The sequence below is a fragment of the Hyla sarda genome, chromosome 2 (genome assembly GCF_029499605.1).
Source record: "Hyla sarda isolate aHylSar1 chromosome 2, aHylSar1.hap1, whole genome shotgun sequence".
In the NCBI taxonomy this organism is placed as follows: Eukaryota; Metazoa; Chordata; class Amphibia; order Anura; family Hylidae; genus Hyla; species Hyla sarda.
In genome coordinates this window covers 497,719,635-497,731,744 of record NC_079190.1, presented here as the reverse complement: position 1 = coordinate 497,731,744, position 12,110 = coordinate 497,719,635, and the positions used below count along the sequence as shown (strand labels likewise).

The 12,110-nt window shown below is 40.1% G+C and overlaps 2 protein-coding genes across 2 annotated transcripts in view; one reads left to right on the top strand and one right to left on the bottom strand.

The window, feature by feature from the left end:
* TMPRSS3 (transmembrane serine protease 3) overlaps positions 1-12,110 on the bottom strand; it is a gene marked incomplete in the record, with an annotated part of 200,034 nt that overhangs the window by 185,094 nt on the left and 2,830 nt on the right. Inside the window, 1 exon segment of the mRNA XM_056559761.1 lies at positions 5,843-5,927.
* BCL9 (BCL9 transcription coactivator) overlaps positions 10,867-12,110 on the top strand; it is a 288,690-nt gene continuing 287,446 nt past the window's right edge. Inside the window, exon 1 of the mRNA XM_056559749.1 lies at positions 10,867-11,065. The gene's annotated coding sequence lies outside the window, so the exon portion shown is untranslated. The remainder of the gene's footprint in view (positions 11,066-12,110) is intronic.

Below are 12,110 nucleotides of genomic sequence, written 5' to 3'. Positions count from 1 at the left end.
CTGGAGTGCCACTGCTTCTACTTTGCTACACTTTATTGGATCTCTGACCCAGATCAACAACGGTCAGGCACCCGTTCACCTTCACCGCAGGAGTGCTGCTTTCCTCCTCTACTAGATAGATAGATATGAGATATATAGGAGATAGATAGATAGATATGAGATAGATAGATAGATAGCAACAGGAGAATACAGCAGGACACCGCTAGCACAAAGATAAAACATGAGTATACATGTGTATATAGATAGAACATGAAAAGCTATACAGCTGTAGTGCAATAAATGAAGATATGAAATTATGAAACAGTGAGGTACTTAGCTTGCAAATTTGGCGGCCAAATAGCTTGGACCGTCCCACCACGGTAAGGTGGCCTCATTCTGGGACGGACCCTACACTGTGTATATGCCTCTGTGTGAACAGTACAGCAGGCATTGCAAGATCTGAAACATCCAAGGCACCTTATATACACCTAATAGAGGTGGGTGGGGTGCAAGAGCCAACATGGAGGTAGCCACTCCCCCGTATGTGTAATACAGACAAAGGATAAGTTAGCCAGCACTTATGATTCCAGACTATTATATAGACCTGGCTTACAGGTGCAGGCTGCTGGGCTAAATATACAGCAACAGGAGAATACAGCAGCACACTGCCAGCACAAAGATATAGATAAAACATGAGTATATAGATGAAACATGAGTATATAGATAAAACATGAAAAGCTATACAGCTTCATTTATTGCACTACAGCTGTAGAGCTTTTCATGTTTCATCTATATACTCATGTTTCATCTATATACTCATGTTTTATCTATATCTTTGTGCTAGCAGTGTGCTGCTGTATTCTCCTGTTGCTGTATATTTAGCCCAGCAGCCTGCACCTGTAAGCCAGGTCCATATAATAGTCTGGAATCATAAGTGCTGGCCAATTTATTCTTAGATAGATAGATAGATAGATAGATAGATAGATAGATAGATAGATAGATATGAGATATATAGGAGATAGATAGATTTGAGATAGATAGATATGAGACAGATAGATAGATATGAGATAGATAGATAGATAGATAGATATGAGATAGACAGATAGAAATGAGATAGATAGATATGAGATAGATAGATGTGAGATAGATAGATAGATAGATAGATAGATAGATATGAGATAGATAGACAGACAGATATTCAATAGATAGATAGACAGGCAGACAGACAGATATGAGACAGATAGATAGATAGAAAGATAGATATGAGATATATAGATATGAGACAGATAGATAGATAGATAGATAGATATGAGATATATAGATATGAGAGATAGATAGATAGATAGATAGATAGATAGGCGATAAATGTTATGTGATACATACGACAATTCCATTGTAATTATCTTCCTGCCACTAGAGGGCAGACTACACAACCATCTTCATCACAAAGGAAAACAAATATGCGTTATCATTACAATAGAGACAAAAAATAAATAAAATGGTCTCTGATTTACAACAACCGTGAAGGTGAAGGATGCGCAGACCCAGTTATTACGGATGACGGGGCTGACACGTTACAGACACTAATCATTGCTTTCCTCCTGATTAAATTAAAAATAAAATAACTAAGATGCGATATATGAATATATGAAGATATTATTCTATATACAATATTCCAATGTCTTCCGCTCAGCCATGGTGGTGCCGTCTCTATTTTTGGCATTCGGGATGTGTTTGTTATATAAATGTTTATGGGAGCGCTGCTCTGGAATTCACGGTTCCTGGTGGAATCCCCCAATGCCGGAGGATTGTGCTGCTACTGAGAAAGCTTCTAGAACGGAGGATACACTTGTGATACCTCCCTGAGGAGACGCTGACCAAGACGCGCAAGTTCCTCCAAACAAAAAGTTCCACTTGACTGGTTTCCCTTTTGTTCCATTGATTTTGCTCCTATCAGGAAGGTGGAGTTTCATTACTGGATGAGCCATGTTATTTTTAGAGTCCGCTCTGAAGGACGGAAAAAAAAAGAAAACGCTCCGCCAGAGGAAAATAAATATTAATGAAGTCTATAGGGATCTATGAGAATCTATAGGGACCCGCGATAGGATGAGCGCAGAGACAGGATCCAAATTAAATAACACATTCTCCATAGGGAGGTAGATTCAATCATTCTCCATAGAGGGGCGCTCTACGTGCCATTAAACGGTGAGATATGGGTTCAACAGAAGGTGTGTACTGCGGGCACAACACCGAGATTGGCACATACAGTGGTGGTCCATACCGGACAGGAGAAAATAATAAAAATGGAACTTTATTTTAGCGTGGTCGACGTGTTTTGAAGGGGTTGACCCTTCTTTATCAGGTGCTTTAACAGACTAAGCACTGTCCACTGGAAAACTATTTTTTTTAAATCAACAGGTGTTAGAAAGTTAAACAGATTTGTAAATTACTTCTATTTAAAAATCTTAATCACAGGAAGTTGTGATCTTAACTCCACAGGAAGTTGTGTAGTTCTTTCTAGTCTGACCACAGTGCTCTCTGCTGACACAGAAGGCTGTCCGGGCATGCCTGGAGTTAAAGTTTTGCAACAGCTGTAGGTATACTGGTTGGGAAACACTGTTTTAGGTATTACTGTTTGTTCAGTGTATAACATTATGTTTGCACTATATGACGCTATTATTTGGAAACTATATGGCTGCAGTAGTTCAGCAATTGCAATGCTGTACGGTAGTGTTAATTATTTTTTTACTTGTAGGGGCACTATGAAAGGGGGAATGTATGCGACTGTCGTTGGGTACTCTATGGCAGTATTATTTATTTTTTTACTTTTTAGCAAGAGTCTTAAAGGGATACTGCACCCAAAATGAACTTATCCCCTATCCACAGGATAAGGGATAAGTAGCTGATCGCTGGGGGTCCCAGTGGTTGGATCTCCAGAACGGGACCCTGGCTCTCTCAGTGAGGAGTGAGTGTCATCTACCGTTAGACTGCACGTGTTCCATTCATTTCTATGGGAGCGTCGATGATGCCCGAGTGCTGAGTAAGGTCTTTTTAGAGCTCCCCTAGAAATCAATGGAGCGTGTGCCGTCTACCGCACGTGCTCCTCACTCAGAGCCGGGTACCGTTCCTAAGGTGGTGGGGTCCCAACGGTCGAACTCCTGTGTATAGGGGATAAGTTAAAGGGGTACTCCCCCTAGACATCTTATCCCCTATCCAAAGTATAGGGGATAAGATGTCTGATCGCAGGGGGCCGGCCGCTGGGGACCCCCGTGATCTTGGCTGCTTCACCCCAGACATCCGGTGCACAGAGTAAATTTCGCTCTGTGCCGGATGACTGGTGATGTGGGGCGGGGGCTTGTGACGTCATGGTCACGCCCCGCTCGTGACGTCACAGCCATGCCCCCTCAATGCAAGTGTATGGGAGGGGGCGTGACCGCCGTCACGCCCCCTTCCATAGACTTGCATTGAGGGGGCGTGGCCGTTACGTCACGAACTGGACACAGTCATGACATCTCAAGCCTCCGGCGCCGCACCCGACGCTCTAAACGTCGGGTGCAGCAGGGAGCGGGACCCCCGCAATCAGACATCTTATCCCTTATTCTTTGTATAGGGGATAAGATGTCTAGGGGAAGAGTACCCCTTTAATTTTGGATGCAGTACCCCTTTAAGGCGGAGTAAAGTCATGTATTTGGTATGTCTATTAGCTATCAGGATCATAATACATCCAGTTTGGGAATGCATGAGGCCCCAGTACTGAAGATTAGGACTAGGAAATTGTGACTGGGACTTGGTATTGCTCTGAGGACTCCTTGGCTCTATTGCCCTCTTCTTATGACCCCCTCCAATGGTCTATAGGTCACCAGGCCCCACACCCTGAAGACTCCTTCACCCTATAGACTACATTGGCCCTTCATAGTCTCAATGACTCTTGTTGCTGCTGATGGTCCTTGTATCTAAGAAGCCACCAAAGTATTTAAGCCACTTCTCCACTTTTGTCTTAAAGCCCATTGTCTACCCAGCACTCCTAACCGATGCGCCGAGGCATCTCATAACAAAGGGCGCTGAAGAATACAGCGTGGTAAGAGGTCAATGCGAGCCCCAGTAAAAAGAAGAGACAAGTGAGCATCAATGCCTCGGTTACTGACAAGGCCACTTGAAGACGTAAGTGGAGCCATTGCCAGGATCACATTAGTCGGCCTCCATATCCCCTGTAAAGACTCGAGTGGGGACCTCAGTCTGATAAAGAACTGTATGATGACCCAAGAGAGACCCCAGGAGAATAGTAAAGGACAATACCTCTGGTGGCATCACCCCTTGCTGGTTGTGTGTGTGTGTGGGGGGGGGGGGGGGGGTCGGGTTACAGTCTTCGAATTTTGGGGACATTTTTGGTCATAATGATTCCTTGAAAGGATACAACTTTAATTCTATAGATATGAGATGGAAAAATAAATAGATATATAGATAGATGTAAGATTGATAGATAGATATTAGATAGATAGATAGATATTAGATAGATAGATAGATAGATAGATATTAGATAGATAGATATTAGATAGATAGATAGATATTAGATAGATAGATAGATATTAGATAGATAGATATTAGATAGATAGATATTAGATAGATAGATAGATAGATATGATATAGATACATAGATAGATATGAGATAGATAGATAGATATGAGATAGATAGATATGAGATAGATAGATAGATAGATAGATATGAGATAGATAGATAGATATGAGATAGATAGATATGAGATAGATAGATATGAGATAGATATGAGATAGATAGATAGATAGATAGATAGATAGATAGGAGAAAGATAGATAGATAGATATGAGATTGATAGATAGATAGGTTTGCAATGGGGATAGGTTTGCAATGGGGATTTGCTCCTACTATGGACAGTTCTTGACATGGACAGAGGTGTCAGCACAGAGCACTGTGGTCAGACAGAAAATAAATTAAAAAAGAAAAGAACTTCCTGTGAATCACTTATACAGCAGCTAATAAGTACTGGAAGGATTAAGATTTTTAAGTAGAAGTAATTTATAAATCTGTTTAACTTTGTAGCACCAGTTGATTAAAAAAAATGTTTTCCAGTAGAGTACCCCTTTATGCAGTGGTGAGGTTATGCTGGGAGTGTAGTTTCACTCATCATAACTGTAGAACTGACAAGTGACTACAGCTCTGATAGGACATAGAGAGGAGAATGTACAATGATATCAGTGACTATAGGTGACGTCTTCTCTATAGTGAGGAGAATACACAATGATATCAGTGATTACAGGTGACGTCTTTTCTATAGTGAGGAGAATACACAATGATATCAGTGACTACAGGTGACGTCTTCTCTATAGTGAGGAGAATACACAATGATATCAGTGACTACAGGTGACGTCTTCTCTATAGTGAGGAGAATACACAATGATATCAGTGACTACAGGTGACGTCTTCTCTATAGTGAGGAGAATACACAATGATATCAGTGACCACAGGTGACGTCTTCTCTATAGTGAGGAGAATACACAATGATATCAGTGATTACAGGTGACGTCTTCTCTATAGTGAGGAGAATACACGATGATATCAGTGACTACAGGTGACGTCTTCTCTATAGTGAGGAGAATACACAATGATATCAGTGACTACAGGTGACGTCTTCTCTATAGTGAGGAGAATACACAATGATATCAGTGACTACAGGTGATGTCTTCTCTATAGTGAGGAGAATACACAATGATATCAGTGACTACAGGTGACGTCTTCTCTATAGTGAGGAGAATACACATTGATATCAGTGACTACAAGTGACGTCTTCTCTATAGTCTTTCCTTATCTAATTCAGATGGTACATACCGCCAGGACTTGTTCCAGCTAAAACTTCTGTCTGCAGAATGTGACGCCCAGACGTCTCCTCACTATGTCAGCGCATTCTCATCCTCTATATGAAAACAAGTATTATTATTAACCTGCCAGACACTGTATCCTCTAAATATAATACTACTATGCACTATACTCTTTGATAATAAACCTTCCATACACCATACCCACTGAATATAATACTACCACACATATGTACATTCTGAATATAATACCAACACATACTGTACACTCTGAATATAAATCTGCCACATACTGTACCCTCTGAATATAAATCTGGTGGTGTTGCTAGTGGATGATGGGGGTGCTAGTACTGGGGAGGTGTTGCTGGAGGATGATGAGGGTGCTACTGGCCATCCCCCCTGGCAGTATCACCCCCATCATCCATCGGCAGGATCATCCTCCTGGCAGGAGCACCCCATCATCCACCTTCAGGATCTGCTGATGGAGGTGCTGCTGCTGGGGGGGGGGGGTGCTGGTGGATGATGATGGTGCTACTGCCAGGGGGGAACCATTAGGTGGGCAGCAGTTCCCGCACTTAAGGTAGGTAGCAGTTCCCCCACATTAGGTAGGTAGCAGTTTCCCCACATTAGGTAGCATAGATTCCCCACATTAGGTAGTAGTTTCCCCCATTAGGCCGCAGGTTCCCTTGCATGTTCCCCACAATAAGTCAAAGTCTCCCCACATTAGATCGCTGGTTCAAACAAACCCCCCCTCCGCCCACACACAAAAAAAAACACACACACAGTCAGAGACACACTCACAGACAGAGAGACACACACACAGAGTCACACACAGACAGAGAACCACACACAGACAGAGATAGTGACAGACAGACACACACACAAACACACACAGAGAGACACACACTCACAGACAGAGACACACACACACAGACAGAGACACACACACACACAGAGTCACACACACAGAGTCTTACACAGTCACACACAGAGACAGAGAGTCACACACAGTCACACACACAGACAGAGTCACGCACAGTCACACACACAGTCACACACACACACAGACAGAGACACACAAACAGAGATAGAGTGAGACAGACAGACAGACACACACTCACTCACCAATCCAGCGCAGCGCTCCTTCTCTCCGGGCGCTCTGCAAGTGACGTCACGTCCTCTGACGCGGCCCTGCGGAGGGACGTCGGGCCGGCGCAACAGAAGACGTGGGGGCACAGGCCGGTTCACTGTGCAGGTGACAGGGGGGGGAATGGTGCTACTAATACGGAGACAGCGCAAGTGAGGACGGGGGGGTGCTATTACAGAGACAGCGCAAGTGATGACGGCGGGGGGGGGGGGGGCGTTGGTCGTACCTGGTGTCACCCCATCAGGATGGTGTCACCCGGTGCGGGCCGCACCCCCCGCACCCCGGTCGCAACGACACTGCATATTATATAGTAATTTTCTGGATTATTAAATTCCAGATTAAAATAATTTGTTTTAGAATTTCGAAATTTTATTTATTGTGGAATTAAAATATACGGCTGGATAAAATACAATAACTACTTATTGGAGACCTGACGTTGTCTACAGCCCCTCCACTCCCCACCCCCTATTGCACACAGCAGCCTATAAAAAAAATTCCCAATCCCTTAGCCATATCCCCGGCCAGGTCCAGCACATGGTTTGCCCACAATAATTCGATTTCATGCTCTTTCTTCTTCTTTTTTTCCCAGAGATGTCAATATTTCCCATAAAACAATAACTTTACACTTTGACACAAGATTCAAACTCGAAAATTTCCAACAGCAACCAACTAAAATTCTGTGATCGGACCAAAAGCAAAAAAATGTTTTAAAGGGGTACTCCGCCCCTAGATATCTTATCCCTTATCCAAAGGATAGGGGATAAGATGTCTGATGGCGGGGACCCCCGCGATCTCAGCTGTGGCACCCCAGACATACGGTGAACGGAGCAAACTTCGCTCCTTGCCGGATAACTGGTGATGCGGGTCGGAGGCTTGTGACGTCACTGCCAAGCATCCCATGTGATGTCACGGCCATGCCCCCTCAATGCAAGTCTTTGGGAGGGGGAGTGACGGACTGACGGAGTGACGGACCTCCCATAGACTTGCATTGAGGGGGTGTTGCCGTGATGTCACGAACAGGGCATGGCCAAGCCTCCGGCACTGTACTTTACGCACTAAACAAACACTGGGTGCAGCAGGGAGATCGCGGGGGTCCCCCGGCGATCAGACATCTTATCCCCTATACTTTGGATAGGAGATAAGGTGTCTAGGGGCGAAGTACCCCTTTAAATGTAAAAAATAGTTTAAAAAAATGAAAATGAAAATAAAAATGTAAATGTGCAAAGAATGTTAATTAAAATAATAACAAAAATAAATGCTAAAAATGTTAAAACTAGAAAGAGAATTTAAACAAAAAAATAAATAAATAAAAAAAACATCCTGAACAAAAAGGAATAAATATAAAAAATGTATATTCAAATACGTATTGTAATATACATAATATACGTAATATACATAATATTGTAATTGTAACAAGAAACGGTTGTGTGGCTGGTGGCGAAAACTATCAATAACTACTTTCCAAAGCGTCCGGCGGGGTCCCCTTTAAATTTCAAAAATATTAATAGAAAAAATAATGAATTTTTATTTTTTTTAAATGTGCAAAAAAAATTAATTTAAATAATAAATGAATAACAAAAATAAATTCTAAAAATGTTAAAACTAGAAAGAGAATTTAAACAAAAAAAAACAAACTTCCCGAACAAAATTGAATAAAAAAAAAAAAATTTGATATTCAAATACGGTTGTGTGGCTGGTGGCGAAAACTATCAATAACTACTTTCCCCAGCGTCCGGCAAGGTCAGAGTGCCCCTTTAAATTTCAAAAATAGTAATAAAAATTTTTTATGAAAGCATTTATTTTTTAAATGTGCAAAAAATGTTAATTAAAATAATAAATGAATAACAAAAAATAAATTCTAAAAACTTTTAAACTAGAAAGAGAATTTTAATTGAAAAAAAAATCCTGAACTAAATTGAATAAAAAAATAAAATAAAAAATAATGTTCAAATATGTCGTTGCTGTGTGTAATTTTGACTTGTAATTGTAACAAGTATTGTATCACGTTGGAGATTGTACGGTTGTGTAGCTGGTGGAGAAAACTATCAATAACTACTATCCCCAGCATCCGGTGGGGTCGGAGTACCCCTTTAGATTTCAAAAATATTAATTAAAAAAATATATAATGAAAACATTTTTTTTTTAAATGTGCAAAAAATGTTAGTTAAAATAATAAATGAATAAAAATAAAATTTAAAAAATAATAAAAAAATAATAATGAAAATATTTTTTAAAAATTAGCAAAAAATGTTCTTTCAAATAATAAATGAATAACAAAAAATAAGTTCTAAAAATGCTAAAACTAGAAAGAGAATTTAAAATAAGAAAAAAAAAAACATCCAAAACAAAATGTTATAAAAAATAAAAAATTTATATTCAAATACGTTGCTGCTGTGTGTAGTTTTTGTAACAAGTATTGTATCACGTCGGAGATTGTACGGTTGTGTGGCTGGCGGTGAAAACTATCAATAACTACTTTCCCCAGCGTCTGGCGGGGTCGGAGTACCCCTTTTAGATTTCAAAAATAGTAATAAAAAAATATATAATGAAAACATTTAAAAAAAATTTTTAAATAATAAACGAATAACAAAAATAAATTCTAAAAATGTTAAAACTAGAAAGAATTTTAATTTTAAAAAAATTATGAATGAATAAAATAAATGAATAAAAATAAATAATTAAATAAAAAAAAAATGAATATTCAAATACGTCTTTGCTGTGTGTAGTTTTTGACTTGCAATTGTATCACGTTGGAGATTGTACGGTTGTGTGGCTGGTGGTGAAAACTATCAATAACTACTGGCGGGGTCGGAGTACTTCTTTAAATTTCAAAAATAGTAATAAAAAAAAATTATGAGAAGATTTTTTTTTTTTAATTTGCAAAAAATGTTAATTAAAATAATAAATGAACAAAAATAAATTCTAAAAATTTTAAAACTAGAAAGAGAATAAAAAAATTATAATAAAATAAAACAAAATTGAATAAAAAATAAAAAAAAAATAATATTCAAATACGTCTTTGCTGTGTGTAGTTTTTGACTTGCAATTGTATCACGTTGGAGATTGTACGGTTGTGTGGCTGGTGGTGAAAACTATCAATAACTACTTTCCCCAGCGTCTGGCGGGGTCGGAGTACCTCTTTAAATTTCAAAAATAGTAATAAAAAAAAATAATGAAAAGATTTTTTTTTTTTTTAATTTGCAAAAAATGTTAAAACTAGAAAGAGAATAAAAAAAATAATAATAAAATAAAAAATAAAAAATAAATTATATTCAAATACGTCTTTGCTGTGTGCAGTTTTTGACTTATAATTGTAACAAGAATTGTATCACGTCGTAGATTGTACGGTTGGGTGGCTGGTGGTGAAAACTATCAATAACTACTTTCCCCAGTGTCCGGCGGGGTCGTATTTGGTTGCACACTGGTCGCCTAATCCCATTCATGGATTTTAGCATATTTAGGAGCCGGGAGCCCTTGATCATAACAATGATGGTGTCTTCTGCCATTTTGCAGGGATAAAGGAGAGTCAGGTGGTCCCTTCCCCCCACCTTTAGCTGCAGCCCTATGTGTGTGTGCATGTAAGTGTGCGAGTGTGCGCCCATTCTTGCACACAGCATCAGCTCCTGCTTGCATTCTCTGTTTGTCTGTCACTGGAGTTTTTAGTTTGCATTTAGAAGAAAGGAGGAGGAGGAGGAGGAGGAGGAGGGGAGGGGGGAGGTGGTGGTGGAGGAAGGAGGAAGAAGAGAAAAAAAAAAGTGGGAGGGAGAATGTCTTGTTTGTGGCTTGTCAGCAAATGCTTGAGACAAGCTTCCATGTGTGAAAGCTACTTGGCATGAATGCCTGGGCCGTACCAAGTCTCCCAGCTTCCAGAGGGGGAGTCGCAAGAAGCGCAGATCAGAACAGGATCAGACAATAGGCCCCTAAAGTGTCCCCCCTAAAGTTGCTTTGATGTTGTCCTAGTGTCTTCAACACTAAGGGCCAAGGGATTGCAAGCCAAGTCGCCTTTTCTTGTGGCCATTGACTGATCATTGCCCTTCTCCACTTCCACCAATGCGTCTCAAGCAGCAGCCCTTGTGGTGAGGAGAGAAGGTAAGGAGAGAGAGTTCCATTCCTGATTTCTTTTGGCAGCTTGTTTGCTGTGGGAGGGGAGGAGGGGGGTTTACGGCTGGATTCCTGCGCTCACACACACACACACACACACTTGCATCTCGCAGCCAGCAATGGCAATGGGTGACACTTACGCCGCCGGTCGCACACGTTACAATAAGACCGCCGCCAGCACTCCACTCTACACGCATGCTTTACCTTCACCACCACCGTACCTGGCGACGATCAATGAAAATGTTGCCAATAAATAAATAAAGTTGGACGATTTGGCCAAATCATTTCGCAAAAGAGTGCGAATCTAAGCGGTAAATTAATTTTTTTGTCGCCACGGTACGTGGCGACAAAAAAATTAATTTACCGCTTAGATTCGCACTCTTTTGTAAAATGATTTGGCCAAATCGTCCAACTTTATTTATTTATAAATAAATTCACCGATTAGATCCGCGCTCTTTTGCGAAATGATTTGGCCAAATCGTCCAACTTTATTTATTTATAAATAAATTCACCGCTTAGATCCGCGCTCTTTTGCGAAATGATTTGGCCAAATCGTCCAACTTTATTTATTTATAAATAAATTCACCGCTTAGATTCGCGCTCTTTTGCGAAATTATATGGCCAAAGCGTGTGCCTTTATTTATTTATAAATAAATTCACCACTTAGATTCGCGCTCTTTTGCGAAATTATATGGCCAAATCGTGTGCCTTTATTTATTTAAAAATAAATTCACCGCTTAGATTCGCGCTCTTTTGCGAAATGATTTGGCCAAATCGCCCGCCTTTATTTATTTATAAATAAATTCACCACTTAGATTCGCGCTCTTTTGCGAAATGATTTGGCCAAACCGTCCAACTTTTATTTTGTTTATTTATTTATTGGTAAGATTTTCGTTGATCGTCGCGAAGAACAAAAATTACCTCGGACGAACTTTATGATATCGTAAGGTGATAATTTAAGAAAAAAAAATATGACTGGAACTGTCATTGGTTAACATTGGCCGTGAACATTTGGCCCAAAAAAAAAAAAATG